Source organism: Chanodichthys erythropterus, chromosome 10, assembly GCF_024489055.1.
Source record: "Chanodichthys erythropterus isolate Z2021 chromosome 10, ASM2448905v1, whole genome shotgun sequence".
Lineage (NCBI taxonomy): Eukaryota > Metazoa > Chordata > Actinopteri > Cypriniformes > Xenocyprididae > Chanodichthys > Chanodichthys erythropterus.
The window spans coordinates 42,050,783-42,070,110 of NC_090230.1; positions in this window are offsets into that span (position 1 = coordinate 42,050,783).

The window sequence follows — 19,328 nt, forward strand, 5'->3', positions numbered from 1 at the left end:
AAAATGTGTATCAGTATATTGGATCCGTGCATTAGTGACAGAAGCCTAATATTCCTGCTGCTGTCTGTTTTTCATTTTAATCAAACAACAAAAGTCAAAGAAAAATCACACACTGATCTTGACTGAATAACTTTTGTAAGAAACTTAAATAAGAATTAATCTCTGTTTCATGGCTGGTAAAAAAATATTTATGGTTGGTACATTTTAAAGTCACCAGCCATTGGCAGGTGTGGCAAAAAGTGTTAGGCCCTGTGTATATATGCAGGGGCAGATTAAAGTCTACACAGGCCCCTATAGGCTCAGGGATTTCTAGAGGAAATCAAGTGAGCAAGAGAGAAAGCCTGTTTCCATCTGGTATTAGGATACAATGATCCAATCACATGTGGTCAGACAAGACGCATTATACCATTACACCACCCGATATTAGCCGGCTTGGCCTGGGTATACTTAATTTTCCTTTTTCCGCTTTCAGACATAATATTTTAATTTTATTAGGTTTTGCATTTGGATATAGCCTTATTATACATTATTAGAGACTACTTTTTGTCAAAGTTTGTTTTTGTTTTTTGTTCATTTGTTAAGTTAAAGGTGCTCTAAGTGATCCTGGGCGGAGTAACTTCCTGTTGACATCTGAAGGGTTGTCAAACAGAGGCTAGCTAGACCCTCCCTCTTCCTCCTCCTCCTCCTCCTCCCCTCCGTGCTTCCTGTCATGAACGCGCATTTAAATCATTCTTGTCAGTTATTGGCTGGGGCATGTTTATTATGTTTCGTGGTCCAGACTGCACCAGGTAGTTTTTGTTGCCGTTTTTGGAGCTTGTGGCGACTACAGAGACCGCGTTTTTTTGTGTTTAGGGGACAGGCAGCTAGCGGATAGTGAGGAGATGTTTGCTGTATGTGACAAAAATGCATGACATTGCTTAGAGCACCTTTAATTTGAAGTGTCAGTTTTTGCATTATTATTAGAGTCAAATTGGGACACAGAGAATGCATTTTGTTACTCATACTAGCTAATAGCTTGATCAGTCACATGGAAGTAATCAGAATATTATTGCGAGACTTCCCACACATAGACTTTACTTGGGCGGGCCGCCCACATATAATAACGGCCGCCCAAGTATATTCGGAGACACATTTTTGCTTTTATTATTTTTATCCTCTTATACTTTTATATCCGCGCAAGATAATGAAACCATCCGCTATCGATTAACTAGTCATTTCGTACCTGCTCGTTATGTGTGCGTCAGAACTGTTTACTCCTGCTAACATTCAAACGGGTGCTGCATTTTGCAAAGTCACAAGGGGGCGCTGTTGCGCGTTCTACAAGCCCGCACAACAGTGCTTCAGACTGCTTCGAAGTGATTCTCAATCAATGAAAAGCGCAGATTTATGCCAAGCGATTGCTAATGAACTCAAATTGATGAATTATTACAATTACTACTTTATGGCCTTTATATAAAATGTTTTAATTTAGACGATTGTAAGAATCTGAAGGATCAGCCTGCAATAGTACATACATTTCAAAATAAGAGTTCCGGTGTATTACGGGTTTGTTTATAATTATAAGTCACACCCTTTTTATTTTTCTTTTGGGCATTATTGGTATTTTGGTTACACTATAAATTGTATTTAATTTGATTTCCATTTAATTCATAGTAAATTATTGTAGTCTCCCCCACAGAAAGAAAAGACTAAGAACATTATTTGACACATATATTATTAATTTGATAAATTTTACTAGTAAAATCTGTGTCCCATTCACTGAGAGAAACACTATATGACAGAAAGGAGAACATAGGAAAATGTGAACCATTTAAATGCTGTAATTTTGCATAATTTACAATGCATAATAATGCATAATATTAGTATGTAATTAAATGTAATATGTTATTTAATTAAAATTAATTTAAATAAATAAAAATACTGTTAAAAATCACACATTGTTTGTTTGTCACATGTAGCAGACCACTTTTGTGCCGTGGGTAATAGGAGGATTTTTCGCCCGGCTACCACCGCAAGTATATTTCAAACCTGTGGGAAGCACTGCGAGAATTATATTGCGAGATCTGGTCTGTGGTCTCTCCTCCTGTTTGAAAGACTCAGCAAATCGATCAGTGATTGACAAATTCAGATTCAATAGCTTTACTGGCATGGTAAAATGGCTTTACATTGCCAAAGCATTGACAGGGCTCTGATCCAATTGCATTGAGCATTGTCAAATTTACAGGCAACAATGGGCATCGAATAAGGCAGTGATTGACAGCACTCCATTCCAGTGGCATTGGGCATTGTCAGATTAACACTGCGTGTTCTTGATAAGCACCAGTTTAGAAAATGAGCTCGGCAGACATCATGGGAGCGCAAGCTCCCGAGCACTTTGAAATGAAGGAGAAAGCGGCGTGGCAATATTAGAGTTTACGCATGGCGATGAAGGTTATGAAATCTTTAAAAAATTACACTGTAAAAATTGACCGTGATTTTAACAGTAAAAGACTGTAAAAATGCTGCAGTGAAAAACTGTCAATTGGTTTACAGAAAGTTTCCGTACTATATACGGTGAATAACTGTAATAGATCTAACGGTACATTTAATGTAATTTTACGGTAAAATACCGTCAAATTCACAGTTTTGGAAGTGAAAAATAACAATTCATTGTAAAATTTACAGTGAAAATCCGTAAATTGACATTCCCACAATTCCCTGCATGACACTTCACATTTGATATATTTTCTTCTTAGTTTTTCTATCAGTTATGTACATTAGGGTTTTATGTTACATCTAATGTTGTTAAATTAATGTTTATTGCATTTTTAAAATTTCATGCATGTTACCATGATGGTGTTTAGTGTGTGTGTGAATGACACTGTGTGCACCTTCTATATGTTAGTGTTGTCCTTCTCAGCTTGTGATGGACTTTGATTCATCATGTGACTCTTATCACCACTGTGTTTGGTGATACAAAACAGATATTAGTACTTCATTAGGTTGGTAAATGATCAGTATATCAGTTAATGAAATACGTTATTTTACCGTAAATTTAACAGATTTTTTTTTACGTTACTACTGTATTTTTTACGGTAAAGTTCTGGCAGCCACAGCTGGCGTTTTTTTTACCGTAAATTTTACTGGGATTTTTTTACAGTGTAGTTTCATACAAAATTAAATCTAATTAATCTTATTTATAAATTATTTTAAATTTATTATATTATAAATATTATTAATTAACATATAAATTCTATGAATTCAATATTCTATGAACCTAAAATTATTTGTAAATACTGAATTTCCAAAGAACCATAGTCAACTTAGGAATGCTTAAGAACCAAAGGTCTTCTTTATTTTGTCTTACAGTTGGTTCGTGGACAATTACCATATATATATACCACACACATATTTGAATGAGATCAGAGAGAGCTACACAAATGACCATCTTTTGAGAATAAAAAGTGTTTGAGTGGAGTCAGAGGTCAACAGTTTACTGAGAAAAGCCGTTGGTTCCATGCAACACCATAATTAAATGCATAAAACCTACACAGAAAACTTCACATTCACCGTTACACGCACATCTTCGGAAATACAGGATTCATCTCACCATTTCGTTGAAATGAATCTGATTTGGTGCTTTAAACTCTTTTCTGGGGCATCTTGAAGGCACGTTGCCCATGGTTTCACAACCTGGTAGCAGTAGTGAGGAATTGAGGAGCATCTTTGATAGCCAAGATTAAATTGAGAAAAGCATTAAAGCCTAAATTTGATTAGGTGAGCCATAATCGAATCAAAATGAGCTTGTGAGAGTTGGCCTTGCGTCACAGATTCAACACAATTTCCTGGAGAGTGAAGGGATAGACAGCAGTCAACGGAATATGATCAGACAAAACACACCACAACAGACAGGCCGGAGAGACACGGCATGAGAACGCGCAGAGGATCCTGGCGAGCGCAAATGTCAACTTTCTTTCCTGAGAACTCAAGGCCCAAAAATTTGAGTTCACTTTTGAGTCATAACTTTCAGAAAATACTTTTGAGTGCAAGAGAGAAAGACATCTGAAAATAACCTTCATAATGTCCATCCTCCAAAGAGTCTGAACACCACATCAAAGCCATTTCAGTAATTTCTCTGAGTAACGTTAACTATTACGACACCGCATGATGCCATTATCTCCGCCTTCCACACAGGAATATTAACCATTGTGCAACAGCTTTATTACATCGGCTGTCCGCTTTTTTCCAGATGGCCTTTGATTCAAATAATATCTCTTGCTTTTCATAAAGACCAAATTACAATCTGAAGAGATGAACTGCGCTGTGGGTCTGCATGAGCTAAAACTAGCACACTAATAAAGATTGACCTTTAACTAGCACAGCATTTTAGGGCTGTGAAAAAACCCTCATGATTAGTCCTTTTATTCCCGTTCACACTTTCAATGGCACACTCTTATCCCCATGTTTCCCACTTTGTATCTTTTAACAGACAGAGCAATTATTGGCCTTTCCATTAGGCTCCAGAGAGCAGGCTCAGCTTAATTCACTCTCCGTCCAGCAGTGCTTTTATACAGACACGTTTTGTTCTCAGGAAGAAAAAAAAAGTGGAGTGCCGGAGACAGACAGACATGAGAAATCATCATATCACAGCATCTGAAGTGCTACATCCACCCACCTACTTTCCAAGTGAACGCAACAAGTACTCATACATAAGAACCTTTTAGTGGTGAATGTTCTTGTTCTGGCAGATCCACTAGTCTTATAATATACACGAGGTCCAATGTCTGAGACCATTAGTGAATATGCTCCTATTTTTCATTTATAAATCTAATTGAATACATAGTTTCAATTACAAAATATATTATCAAGATAACAATTTGGGTAAAAAGTTGAAAATAGTTTTATATATAAATTTCTTAGAATTTGTTTTGCCCTTATTTTACTTTAAATGATTTACATGCTCAATATAACAAATTTGCTCAGTTGATTAAAATCCCAAAATAAAATTAAATCAGGTTTAAATTAAAGTTCACTTTTGGGCACCACAGCAAGACAAAGTTTGAGGATAAAAGCCAACATTAGTGCAAAAACATGCAAATTTAGGTGTAAAAGTATATATATATATATATATATATATATATATATATATATATATATATATATATATATATATATATATATATATATATAGTTGGGACATTTCTGAAGCTAAAATTCTGTACGGTTTAATTTATTAACATTAATGCTTTAGGTATCAAACTATTTTTTTAAAGCATTTATTTATTATAATATATTGTATTACTTACAAAAACATTTGAATCTATGATAAAATTTTACAATAAGGTTAACATTTTTAACATTAGTTAATGCATTAGGCATTGAACTAAAATATTTTTTTACAGCATTTATAATATATTACATTAGTTTAATTTATTAGTTTTCATTAGTTTTGAAGGTTAATTTAATTAGTTATTTATTAGTTTTGAAGGAGGTTAATTTAATTACAGTTACTTCTGATGTAATTGCATTAAACACTATAAACTATAAAACAATTCTATATAAAACATCAGTGGAATTAACATCAAAATTTATAATCTAATGTTAAAATGTATTTTTTAATGTAACCTTGTCCCTTTAAATACAGTTAAACAGTTAAACAATATTGTTTATTTGAAAGAATTAAAAGAGCAATTTCATGTCTATCCTTGTATTGTTCAACTGTTGAGGCTGATATGGGATTTAGAAAGTAATTACTCTATTAATAAGTAATCCTACTTTTTAGAGAGAGTAATTAGTGCAGTAATAATTACACTGTTGAAGATGTAATTAGTAGCTAGTAATTAATTACTTTTTTAGAGTAACTTACCCAACATTGCTTATAATATTATATTATATTATATTATATTATATTATATTATATTATGTTATGTTATGTTATGTTATGTTATGTTATGTTATGTTATGTTATGTTATGTTATGTTATGTTATCTGTTCATTGTTAGTAAAATAATCAGAAATTAACATTTATCAAAATTAATAAATGTTGTGAAAGAATTCATTGTTAGTTCCTGATACCTAATGCAACATAAACCTTTCACACTTAATGCTAAGGCAAACCTTTGGCAAAAAACCCACTACACATCTTCTAAGAACCAGCATCTCCCCCCTCACTCTGCTTGTCAACAGCAAACACCTAACAAACCCCAAGAGGTGGACGTATGATACTCGTTACTTTGTCCCAGGTCTGAAGCAGGCCTGTCTGGGCCTGTCTGTGAGGGGTGAGATCTCTTAACACTGGTAGTACCTTCTCATCTGGGTGTAATCCACAGCTCAAGTAAGGTAATTAGGTGGTGTCTCACAGCTGGCACCTAATCCCTCTGTAGAGCAGAAGATACAATGTACATAGAGTATCTATGTGTGTGAGTCTCATCTTTTACAGCATTACAGCAAGCGGGTCCACACCCCTAATTATAACTTGTTATTCTTATTCAATAATTCTCACTTCCCTGCGGGTAACTCATTCTCTGTGCATTTGAAATTGTACTCGTGTGAGGTTTTAAATGGCTGTGATTCCCTGATTCATTGAGGAACTATGCATGTTTAAAAAACTGTTGCATTTAACTTGTCTGATGATGGTTTATGACTAAATCAGTTCACTTGAGTGCACACACTCACGAAACAGTAATGATAGAATGTACATTTGGACATTTTTAGTGTTTAAACAATAGTTGCACACTATTGTTCAAAAGTTTGGGTTGGTAAGACTTTTAAAGGCACAATATGTAATTTTTTGCCAGTAGAGGTCACCTATTCAAAACAAAGGCATAGCTTGATGATGCCGAGATTAAGCGTGGAATCATGGGAGTTGTCGCCTTCACCTGACAGCCGGTGGAAAAGAATCAGGATGGGATTTGGTTGCTAATGAGAGACACACTGCTCAATAGCAGTGGAGCTTTTATTATGCCACAGTCGCCGCTTCCGCTTCTTCCAGTCTAGCATATGTGGGGTGACGCAGCGCTGTTTTATCATATTAGATATAGGGCTGGGCGATATATTGCATGCGATTGTCACGCGCATTTCGTCAGTAAAGCCGGTTCCCTGATTACCGCTAAATCGCCATCACCTGCTTTCAAATGTAGCGGCATTTAATAGACAGAGCCGTAGTTCACTGACAAGCTACGCAATATCGCGTTCATTATCGCAGATGAATCGCCTTCGATAATGAACGCGATATTGCGTAGCTTGTCAGTGATCCATTTGAAAGCAGGTGATGGCGATTTTGCGGTAATCAGGGAACCGGCTTTACTGACGAAATGCGCATGACAATCGCATGCGATATATCGCCCAGCCCTACTTAGATACATCTGAATGTGTTGAAAATGATGTTATGTCGTTACTCTGAGCGTTCGATCGGTGGATACCGGCACGGTGAAAACATGGTACTTGCGGAAAATCAAGAAAACGAGATTCAAACAATAAGATTACTGTGTTGAGCTTTATAACAATGATTAGTTTTCTGTCTATAAAAGTGTCCAAACAGTTGCTCCCTCGTCTAATAAAACATGTAATATATTAAAGCGTCTTTGGTGTTTCCATGATTATCGAGGGTAACACAAGTATGACGTCACTGATAGGCGATGCAATGACAAAGGACAGGACACTATTAAAATGGCTTATTTCTCTGGATTTAAACATTCTTGGAAACATCCTGGATAATGTAAGTACACAAGTCAACAAAATATATGATATGATATGATATTTTATTGTCAGAACAAGTCTGAAATTTTTCTTGCATAACAGTATGTTTTTATGTTTGCAGCAATCAATATCTTTTACACAACATCACTTAATCCACACATACACACACACAAAAAAAAACCCCTACCCTTACTACATCCCACTGCACTTATACAACACAGCACATTCACAATACTCTTGATTTACGATTAAGTGTCTTATTCAGCTCAAGGATCGCCTGATGCACAAACAAGTGTTTCAGCCTCGCTTTTTTGAATCTTGGAATTCTGTACCTCCGATTTAATGGTAATAATTCAAACTCATTATGCAGGACATGATTAGGATCAGAAATTATATTATTAGTCAGTCTTAACAAATTATTATAATAAGTTGAGTCATATCTTCTCTAAAGGCTGGCCAACAATCCTTGAGCAGATTTTTAATTGATTAAACAACTTTGTGTTTAGCTTAACAGACAAACTTTTATACCAAATAGAGTTGCAATATTGCAATACACTCATTATCACAGACATAAAGAATAATAGAAGAATCTGTTCTCTTACGCAGAAAGACCTAAGACGACGAAGAAAACAGATTCTCTGCTTTGTTCTTTTACAGAGAGCATCAATATGATCTTTCCATGATAACATATCATCAATCATCATACCTAAATACTTATAAGTTTTGACTTGTCTGATTTTTCCACTATGAATAAAAACAGGCATTGTATGAGTATCAGCTGTAGACCCAAATATAATCTTGTTTTACTTGTGCTAATGACAAGATCATTATTCTCACACCACTCAACCAAATTAATCACACCCTGTTGATGAAACTTAGGACTGTCCAAATCATTCAACACAGATATTAACACGGTGTCATCAGAATAATTTAAAATGTACTGATTTAACTTGTCAGTTCGACAGTCATCTGTATACAAGGTGAAAAGTATGGCAGAGCTGACGCAACCTTGGGGAACTCTGACATTTGTTATGATAGTAGTTTACTAACGTTTTACTCACTATTTTAATTTAAAAATCTTACATATTGTGCCTTTAATGTTTTGGAAAAGAAGTATCTTATGCTCATGACAGCATGTATTTGATCAAAAATACAGTAAAAACAGTAATGTTGTGAAATATTTTTACAATTTAAAAGAATCTATTTTAATATAGCTGAATTTTCAGCATCATTACTCCATTCTTCAGTGTCACATGATCCTTCAGAAATCATTCTAATATGCTGATTTGGTGCTCAAGAAACATTTATTACATGTGTATAGTTAAAACACAATAAATAAACATTTATTATTATCATCAATGTTAAAACAGTTGTGATGCTTAAAGGGTTAGTTCACCCAAAAATGAAAATTATGTCATTTATTACTTACCCTCATGCCGTTCCACACCCGTAAGACCTTTGTTCATCTTCGGAACACAAATTAAGATATTTTAGTTGAAATCCAATGGCTCCGTGAGGCCTCCATAGGGAGCAATGACACTTCCTCTCTCAAGATCCATAAAGGTACTAAAAACATATTTAAATCAGTTCATGTGAGTACAGTGGTTCAATACTAATATTATAAAGCGACGAGAATATTTTTGGAGTGCCAAAAAAACAAACAAAATAACGACTTATTTAGTGATGGCCGATTTCAAGACAATGCTTCATGAAGCATCGGAGCACAGATTAATCAGTGTGTCGAATCTGCTGTTTGTTCGGATCGCCAAAGTCACGTGATTTCAGCCTTTGGCAGTTTGACGCGCGATCTTAATCATGATTCGACACACTGATTCATTTGTGCTCCGAATCTTCCTGAAGCAGTGTTTTGAAATCGGCCATCACTAAATAAGTCGTTATTTTGTTTTTTTTTTGGCGCTTCAAAAATATTCTCATCGCTTCAAAAATATTCTCGTCGCTTTATAATATTAATATTGAACCACTGTACTCACATGAACTGATTTAAATATGTTTATACCTTTATGGATCTTGAGAGAGGAAATGTCATCGCTCCCTATGAAGGCCTCATGAGCTATCGGATTTCAACTAAAATATCTTAATTTGTGTTCTGAAGATTAATGAAGGTCTTACGGGTGTGGAACGGCATGAGGGTGAGTAATACATGACAGAATTTTCATTTTTGGGTGAACTAACCCAATATTTTTGTGGAACCTGAGAGATCATAGTAAAAAAAAAAAATGAAACACACATCTATCCATCTATCTATCTATCTTGGGTCTCTTTCAATGTACTTTATCTGGCAGGTATAAAAGCGTATGACTGATTGCTTAGAACAGCAATAACACACCTCTCTTCAACAAACCCCATTATCTGGGGCATCATTCATGTCTTATATGAGTTATGCACCAAATTTTACTACTTACGGTTAGTGGTTTATTCCCTAATGAGCAACAGTATTAGTAATACTTGTGTTAGCAAGCACTACTTATCATTATTAATCCCATTGTCAATCACAATAGAAGGTTTTCTTTTGCAACCCTGTAGCAGAACAAACAGAAAATGTTCTAGCATGCATTCAGTTGCTGAATGTATTTGAATTTAGTCTGGCTTTTCTTACATGCGTGACTTTTTTGTATATGATCTTTTGTTTCTCACAGTGATTCCACCCTACAGGTTTTCGTGTTCCAAGCTGGAGCTGCAGGGTGTGGGAGTGCTTGTGTGTTATGTTGTTACCATGGCAACATATGATGATTAAAAGTTATACATCAGGGGCCTGTACCATGAAGCTGGATTAGCTGGCTAGCCAGGTAAGTTTCAGATTAGTTTGCACCAATCCTGGGTTTTAGGTACCATGAAAGTGACTTGGCTTTTAGCGGTGTTCATCGCCATGGTAACTTACGCTCCACGGCTAACCTGCTCCGGGGCAGGTTATGTTCAGGGTTAGAGATCTCAAACTGAAATTGGACCAATCAGGTGTAAGCTAAGTGACACTGACACACCCAACGCAATAAAGTCACTCCCCCAGTTTCTCTTCCTCCAAATTAAAGGTCATTATATAGTAAAAACAAATATTTAATGATGAAATTGTCTGGTTTTAATGATAATATAATTTATATATGATTTGTATATGATCTATATTTTTATTAATCCATTACACACATGCAAGTTTAGTTTAACAGTTGTTATTAAGCACTTAGTTTCAATGAATATTGATCATATGTAGGCTAATATAAATAAGGTGTAAATATACTATTTAAATATGACTACATGTGAGCTTGTATGTTTGAGTCTCTATCGCTATATATTATTAACCATATAAACTAACTTCACTTGGACTGATAGAGAAAGATCATTTCTTTTATTTGTCCTCTTTCAAAGATAAGTATTTTCCATTAGTGTAAATGCGTTTAAATTCTTAATTTTCAGTTAATTGAATCTCGCTGGCTCTCTCGTGAGAAGTGAATCACAGTTTATTTCTGTTGCAAGGCATGTGATTGGCTGTTCACCACTGATGTCACAGATTCATGTGCACACACTTCACAGACTCAGGATCAAAGCCTGAGTTGACAGAGAAAGTTGATGATCAGCATCATGGTACCAACAAAGCCGAATTGGAGTGGTTTGGTTTTGTCAACTCGAAACTAATCCTATAACCCTGAGTTTGTTCATCTACCATCATGGTACAGGCCCCAGAGCTCCTATGGGACAGACAGCAGAATCCCATCAGCCCATTAAGACAGTGAAGCAATCAGAAAAGCCCAAGGCATATTTGTTCAACCTGTCGGCATAGTTTACACCAGACATGTGGGAAACTGCGCTCTGTCCACTTTATCTGTGCAACTTGCACTCCCTGAGGTAAAACTGAATTTAAATCTATTAGATAAATACAGTATAGATTATAGTTTCTGATAATGTTATACATCTGATTTGTACTCATTGGGAACAGTGTTGTTATTAAACTAAAACTATTTTCTTTCTTTTTTTTTCTTTTTTTTTGTGAATTGAAATAAAGCCATAAAATAGAATATTACTGTAGATGAAAAACTTAAACTAGAGGTTAGAAATGCTGCCTTGGCAACTAACTGGAATAAACAGAGTTTAATTTGCAAGTACTACAATTACTAAAACGGAAATAAAAATAAGAAACATTTTGAAAATATAACACTAAAATATTAATAAATACTATAATAGTATATAAATAATGCTAAAATAACACATATATTGTTCATTCATTCATTCTTAAATAAAGCTAAATTAGTTTTGCTTGTGTTTTATGAATGGTCTATTAAAAAAGCAGTGCTATAGCAGTGCTAACTGCACATGTTTTAGATAAAGTTACCAGTTTGCATGTTGAGAACAAACAAACAAAGTTGGCTGCTTGACAGGGTGAGATTTCCACCAGAACGGTCCAGGTACTAGAGCCAAGCTCATAATGTAATATCAAACATACAGCAGATCAGACAGAGGTCAACACATGAAACTGTGTGCAATAGTAAATGTGAGAGCAAATGAGATGGAGAAGAAAATGAAAAACCTCTTAACAAGACCATAATTAAGTCTGTGAATGGAGGAGATGGAGAAGGTGGTAAGTATAATGGACAGGGGACATTACAGGTAATGCATGCCAGTATAATGATTACAAGTCTGTCTCAGCATATGCTGTAAATTAGTATACACGTCGTCAAAGACACATTAATGTGTCAGAAATCCAACAATGACTAAAGACAGAGGATCCCAGTCTGTGACATGACGGTAACATGATAGGACAAGCTACACATCATTGAAGGCAGTCTGATATTCCATAAATAGCATAATTTTATAAATAGCATGATTATATATATATATATATATATATATATATATATATATATATATATATATATATATATATATATATATATATATATATATATATATACAATATACAATATACAGTGGGTACGGAAAGTATTCAGACCCCCTTAAATTTTTAACTCTTTGTTATATTGCAGAAAAACACAGAATTGTTAACATTCTTGCAGATTTATTAAAAAAGAAAAACTGAAATATCACATGGTCCTAAGTATTCAGATCCTTTGCTGTGACACTCATATATTTAACTCAGGTGCTGTCCATTTCTTCTGATCATCCTTGAGATGGTTCTGCACCTTCATTTGAGTCCAGCTGTGTTTGATTATACTGATTGAACTTGATTAGGAAAGCCACACCTGTCTATATAAGACCTTACAGCTCACAGTGCATGTCAGAGCAAATGAGAATCATGAGGTCAAAGGAACTGCCTGAAGAGCTCAAAGACAGAATTGTGGCAAGGCACAGATCAGGCAAGGTTACAAAAAAAAGTTCTGCTGCACTTAAGGTTCCTAAGAGCACAGTGGCCTCCATAATCCTTAAATGGAAGACGTTTGGGATGACCAGAACCCTTCCTAGAGCTGGCCGTCCGGCCAAACTGAGCTATCGGGGGAGAAGAGCCTTGGTGAGAGAGGTAAAGAAGAACCCAAAGATCACTGTGCTAAGCTCCAGAGATGCAGTCGGGAGATGGGAGAAAGTTGTAGAAAGTCAACCATCACTGCAGCCCTCCACCAGTCGGGGCTTTATGGCAGAGTGGCCCGACGGAAGCCTCTCCTCAGTGCAAGACACATGAAAGCCTGCATGGAGTTTGCTAAAAACACCTGAAGGACTTCAAGATGGTGAGAAATAAGATTCTCTGGTCTGATGAGACCAAGATAGAACTTTTTGGCCTTAATTCTAAGCGGTATGTGTGGAGAAAACCAGGCACTGCTCATCACCTGTCCAATACAGTCCCAACAGTGAAGCATGGTGGTGGCATCATCATGCTGTGGGGGTGTTTTTCAGCTGCAGGGACAGGACGACTGGTTGCAATCGAGGGAAAGATGAATGCGGCCAAGTACAGGGATATCCTGGACGAAAACCTTCTCCAGAGTGCTCAGGACCTCAGACTGGGCTGAAGGTTTACCTTCCAACAAGACAATGACCCTAAGCACACAGCTAAAATAACGAAGGGGTGGCTTCACAACAACTCCGTGACTGTTCTTGAATGGCCCAGCCAGAGCACTGACTTAAACCCAGTTGAGCATCTCTGGAGAGACCTAAAAATGGCTGTCCACCAACGTTTACCATCCAACCTGACAGAACTGGAGAGGATCTGCAAGGAGGAATGGCAGAGGATCCCCAAATCCAGGTGTGAAAAACTTGTTGCATCTTTCCCAAAAAAACTCATGGCTGTATTAGATCAAAAGGGTGCTTCTACTAAATACTGAGCAAAGGGTCTGAATATTTAGGACCATGTGATATTTCAGTTTTTCTTTTTTAATAAATCTGCAAAAAATTCATCAATTTTGTGTTTTTCTGTCAATATGGGGTGCTGTGTGTACATTAATGAGGAATAAAAATGAACTTAAATGATTTTAGCAAATGGCTGCAATATAACAAAGAGTGAAAAATTTAAGGGGGTCTGAATACTTTCCGTACCCACTGTATATATATATGTGTTGTATAAGTGTTCATCAATGAATCCTGAAATAAAGTATCACAGTTTCCACAAACATATTAAGCAGGACATCTGTTTTCAATTTGAGGATAAGAAATGTATCTTGAGCACCAAATCAGCATATTAAAATTATTTCTGAAGGATCATGTGACACACTGAAGACGAGTAATGATGCTGAAAATTCAGCTTTGACATCACAGGAATCAATGACATTACTTTTATAATATATTGAAATAGAAAACAGTTATCTTAAATTGTACTAATAATATTTCACAATGTTGCTGTTTTTACTGTAAATAAATGTAAATAAATTTTACTGTAAATAAATGCAGTATTGTGAACATGACTTCTTTGAAAAGCATTACAAAATCTTACCAACCCCAAACGTGTGTGTGTGTGTATAAGACTTTCTTCTTTTTTATCAATAAATATATCAGTAACACTTTACAATAATTTTCATTTGTTAACATTAGTTAATGTATTAACTAACATGAACTAACCATGAGCAATACATTTATTACTGTATTTGTTAATCTTTGTTAACAATAGTTAATAAAAATACAGCCGTTTTTTGTTTGTTCTTGTTAGTTCACAGTGCATTAACTAATGCATTAACTAACTGACATTAACAAATACAACTCTTCATTTTAATAATGTATTAGTAAATGTAACTTGAAATTAACATTAACAAAGATGAATAAATGCTGTAGAAGTGCCGTTCATTATGAGTTCTTGTTAACTTATAATGTTAACCAATGAACCTTATTGTACAGTGTTACAACAATACTAATAACAGGACAACAATGCTTGATGTATATGCTCAGTAATGTACCACATCACCATGCATTATATTTTTAATTTCCAAAATGTGTCAAATCAGATTAAACCCTTGTCTAAAGCCAAAGCTTTAATTTCCGGCACAACAACTTCATCATATCATCTAGCCGCGTTTCTCTATTGAGCTTGTCCTAAATCAACTTCCTTTTGTCATTGTTGGGCCACAGTGACAACAGTACAGACATTCCAGTGGAGCGTCACTCTTAGTTAGATCACTGCTGAAACATTCCTCTGGCAGAGTTTAGGAATGAGGCTCTCTGGACTCATCTCATTCTCTAGTTTATTTTGGCTAAACTGCAGTGTGAGTTCACACACACACACACACACACACACACACACACACACACACACACACACACACACACACACACACACACACACATATAACTCCCAATTCACCACTTTGCTTCCAATTAAAAATTCAAAGCACTAGCGGGGTCTCTCTATCCATCCGTCTGTATATTTAAAAATATATATATATATTAATTTTATTTTATAATTTTCATGTGTAAACAGCAATATTGCAATGTGTAATAGTTTACTAAACAGCAATGTTTACTTATATCATGTTTCAAAGATATAGACAGATAGACAGAGAGATAGAAAGATAGACACAGACACAGACAGATAGAAAGACAGACAGACAGACAGACAGACAGACAGACAGACAGATAGATAGATAGATAGATAGATAGATAGATAGATAGATAGATAGATAGATAGATAGATAGATAGATAGATAGATAGATAGATAGATAGATAGATAGATAGATAGATAGATAGACTGTCTTCTTTCAAAACATCATAATTTCTTGCTTCCATCAGCAGAGTCAGTATCTGAAAGTGGAAGTTCATGTCTGCACACACTGCTTTCTCCATTAGAGAGGGGCCATCAGGAAAACCTGATTAATTCCCATAAGCTGTGCCACAGGCGGGCGCCAACATTTCTCCTGGGCCTCTCTCTCACCACGCTGCCCAGTTAGGCCATGCAGTTTGATCACGGGGAGAGACAGCGGGTGGTTGAGGTACACAGGGTGGAGGCTTGGCTCTCACCTGGGGTGACTGACATCAACAGTGGGCCATGTGGGACACATATGCATACATATTACACACTCACACACACAAACACACACTGCATGACGCCAGTCCAGGAGGCGTCATTGGGCTTTATCATGTGATTAAAGAGCAGGAAGCGATGAGAGGGTGGTGACAGCAAGCTGGACTGATGCACAGGAGGTGGCCAATATTAATAATAACCTCCCTAACCACCTACACAGAAGATAATACCAGATCAACAAGAAACACAATGCTCTCTCATGCCTGGAAGAGTCCATGTTAATGCAAAAAAAAAAAAAAAAAATATATATATATATTATATATATATATATATATATATATATATATATACAGTACAGTCCAAAAGTTTGGAACCACTAAGATTTTTAATGTTTTTAAAAGAAGTTTCGTCTGCTCACCAAGGCTACATTTATTTAATTAAAAATACAGTAAAAAAACAGTAATATTGTGAAATATTATTACAATTTAAAATAACTGTGTACTATTTGAATATATTTCACAAAGTAATTTATTCCTGTGATGCAAAGCTGAATTTTCAGCATCATTACTCCAGTCTTCAGTGTCACATGATCCTTCAGAAATCATTCTAATATGCTGATCTGCTGCTCAAGAAACATTTAATGTGTACAATTGTACAAAATATTTGTGTACAATATTTTTTTTCAGGATTATTTGATGAATAGAAAGTTCAAAAGAATATTATCTGAAATCTAATCTTTTGTAACATTATAAACGTCTTTACTGACACTTTTGATTGATTTAATGCATCCTTGCTGAAAAAAAGTATTCATTTCTTTAATTTCTTTTCAAAAAAATAAAAATAAAAATTCTTACTGACCCCAAACTTTTGAACGGTAGTTTATAATGCTACAGAAGCTTTGTATTTCAGATAAATGCTGTTCTTTTGAACTTTCTATTCATCAAGGAATCCTGAAAAGTACACAACTGTTTTCAACATTGAAAATAATCATAAATGTTTCTTGAGCAGCAAATCAGCATATTAGAATGATTTCTGAAGGATCATGTGACACTGAAGACTGGAGTACCGATGCTGAAAATTCAGCTTTGCATCACAGGAATAAATTACTTTGTCAAATATATTCAAATAGAAAACATTTATTTTCAATTGTAATAATATTTCACAATATAACTGTTTTTTACTGTATTTTCTGTATTTTTAATTAAATAAATGTAGCCTTGGTGAGCAGACGAAAGTTCTTTTAAAAACATTAAAAATCTTAGTGGTTCCAAACTTTTGGACTGTACTATTTATTTATATAAATATATAATAATTTATATATATATATATATATATATATATATATATATATATATATATATATATATATATATATATAATAATTTATATATATATATAAATTCAAATTCAAAAATTGCTTATATATATATATATATATATATATAATCACATAATAAGTTTTTAATATATTTTTATATTATAAAAATAATTTCACATTTAATCTCTAAATTAATGTAAAAACAACAAAGACAGTATATTTAAAATATTCGATCTAACTGGAAGGAAATATACAGAAACTGAATAAAGTTATCGAACACTTTACAGTCTTCACTGCATAAATTAAATATAGATTAATCCTTATTAAAGCTAGAAAAGTGTGATTTGCAGAGTGATTTTCTCTTTGTTATTTGTTCTTATGAACATTAATGACAGACATCACAGCAGGTTAATTAGGCTGCTGTCACTTTAATACCTGATGCACATGACACGGATCTGACACACATCCGACGTCCTTATTTAACTCATTTATGACTGTGCTTACAAGGATACTTTACAAATAGCATTTTGGCATAATTTTGTGTGTTTTTGTCCGTTGAGTCGTGAGTCGTGTGTGTCTGTCACACAGACAGGAGATTAACAGACAGCTTGCCAGAACAGATTTAAGTTATTTTTTATGTCTTATCACTCTTGAATGGTGTAATGGCAATTGAATGAATCAGTGTGATCATATAATGTAACGTATAATGTATATATATATATATATATATATATATATATATATATATATATATATATGGGGTGTAACGTATTCATCCTGAACCGTACGGTACAGATGTCTCGGTTTTATGCAGTTAGATGACAGTCACTGGCGATTCACACTCCAATCCAGAAGGGGGGTGTGTGCAGTAATGCAATGCTGTTTGCTAACCGCAACAACAGGAAAAAGTGCAGAAGAAGAGCAGATGATCCAAATATGCGTGTAATCTCTTTACCAGTGTTTCAACTGTGGAAAAACATCAATAAAACAGCTTGAGAATAACATCTCGCATAACATTTACCTCAGACAAGTCATTTAGTGTAAAAAGCATTTTAGTTCACTAGGGAAATTTTCTTGATTTCCAATAAAAATACATACTTAATACAAGATAATTCTATGTGAGAAATAAAACTGAAAAAAAAAAAAAAAAAAAAAAAAATTTATTTTACCTGCAGTTATTTTTATCTTGTTTTGAGCATAAATCCAGATAAATATAGGCAAGAAAAATACACACAATTCAAGAGATGTTCTGTTAATGTGATATATATTTACAAATGATATATTGTTTCAGGGATGTTTATGTATTTTGAACAAAAATAAAAATAATAAATATATGAAAATCATTTTTGCAGTGTAAATGTCATATAACATTTCCAAAAAAATCACAATTGTGAAACTATTCCCAGACCACCTACCATAAAGAATAAAGATTTTCTGCATATTCAACCAATAAGGGACTTCATTCTCTTCAGTGCTCCAATAACAACGACAGCTAATGAGCCAAATATTGCTAAGCAATTTTCTTTGGATTTATGTGGTGGAATAGCACGACTGGGACACTTGTTTTGTGCTCATGCTGTTTGCACCCTTTTAGTGCAGTGCGGGGTCCTGTAATTTTTGGCGTGTTCTGTGTTTTTTCAGCTGTGAATTGCTCTGTCTGTCACTAAACCTCAACGTGTGATGGAAAGGCTTGAATTTGCTGTCTCTCATCAGCATTAAAAGGACCGTGGATCAAATCAAGGTTTGTTTAAATAAACCATCCAAAAATTTTAATTCTGTCATCATTTACTCGCCCACGTGCTGTTCAAAACCTGCATGACCATCTTTTTTCTCTGGAATACAAGAAAAGTTCTGTTGGCACTTTTAAAGGGATAGTTCACCAAAAAATGAAAATTCTGTCATCATTTATGCCCCCTCAAGTTGTTCCAAAA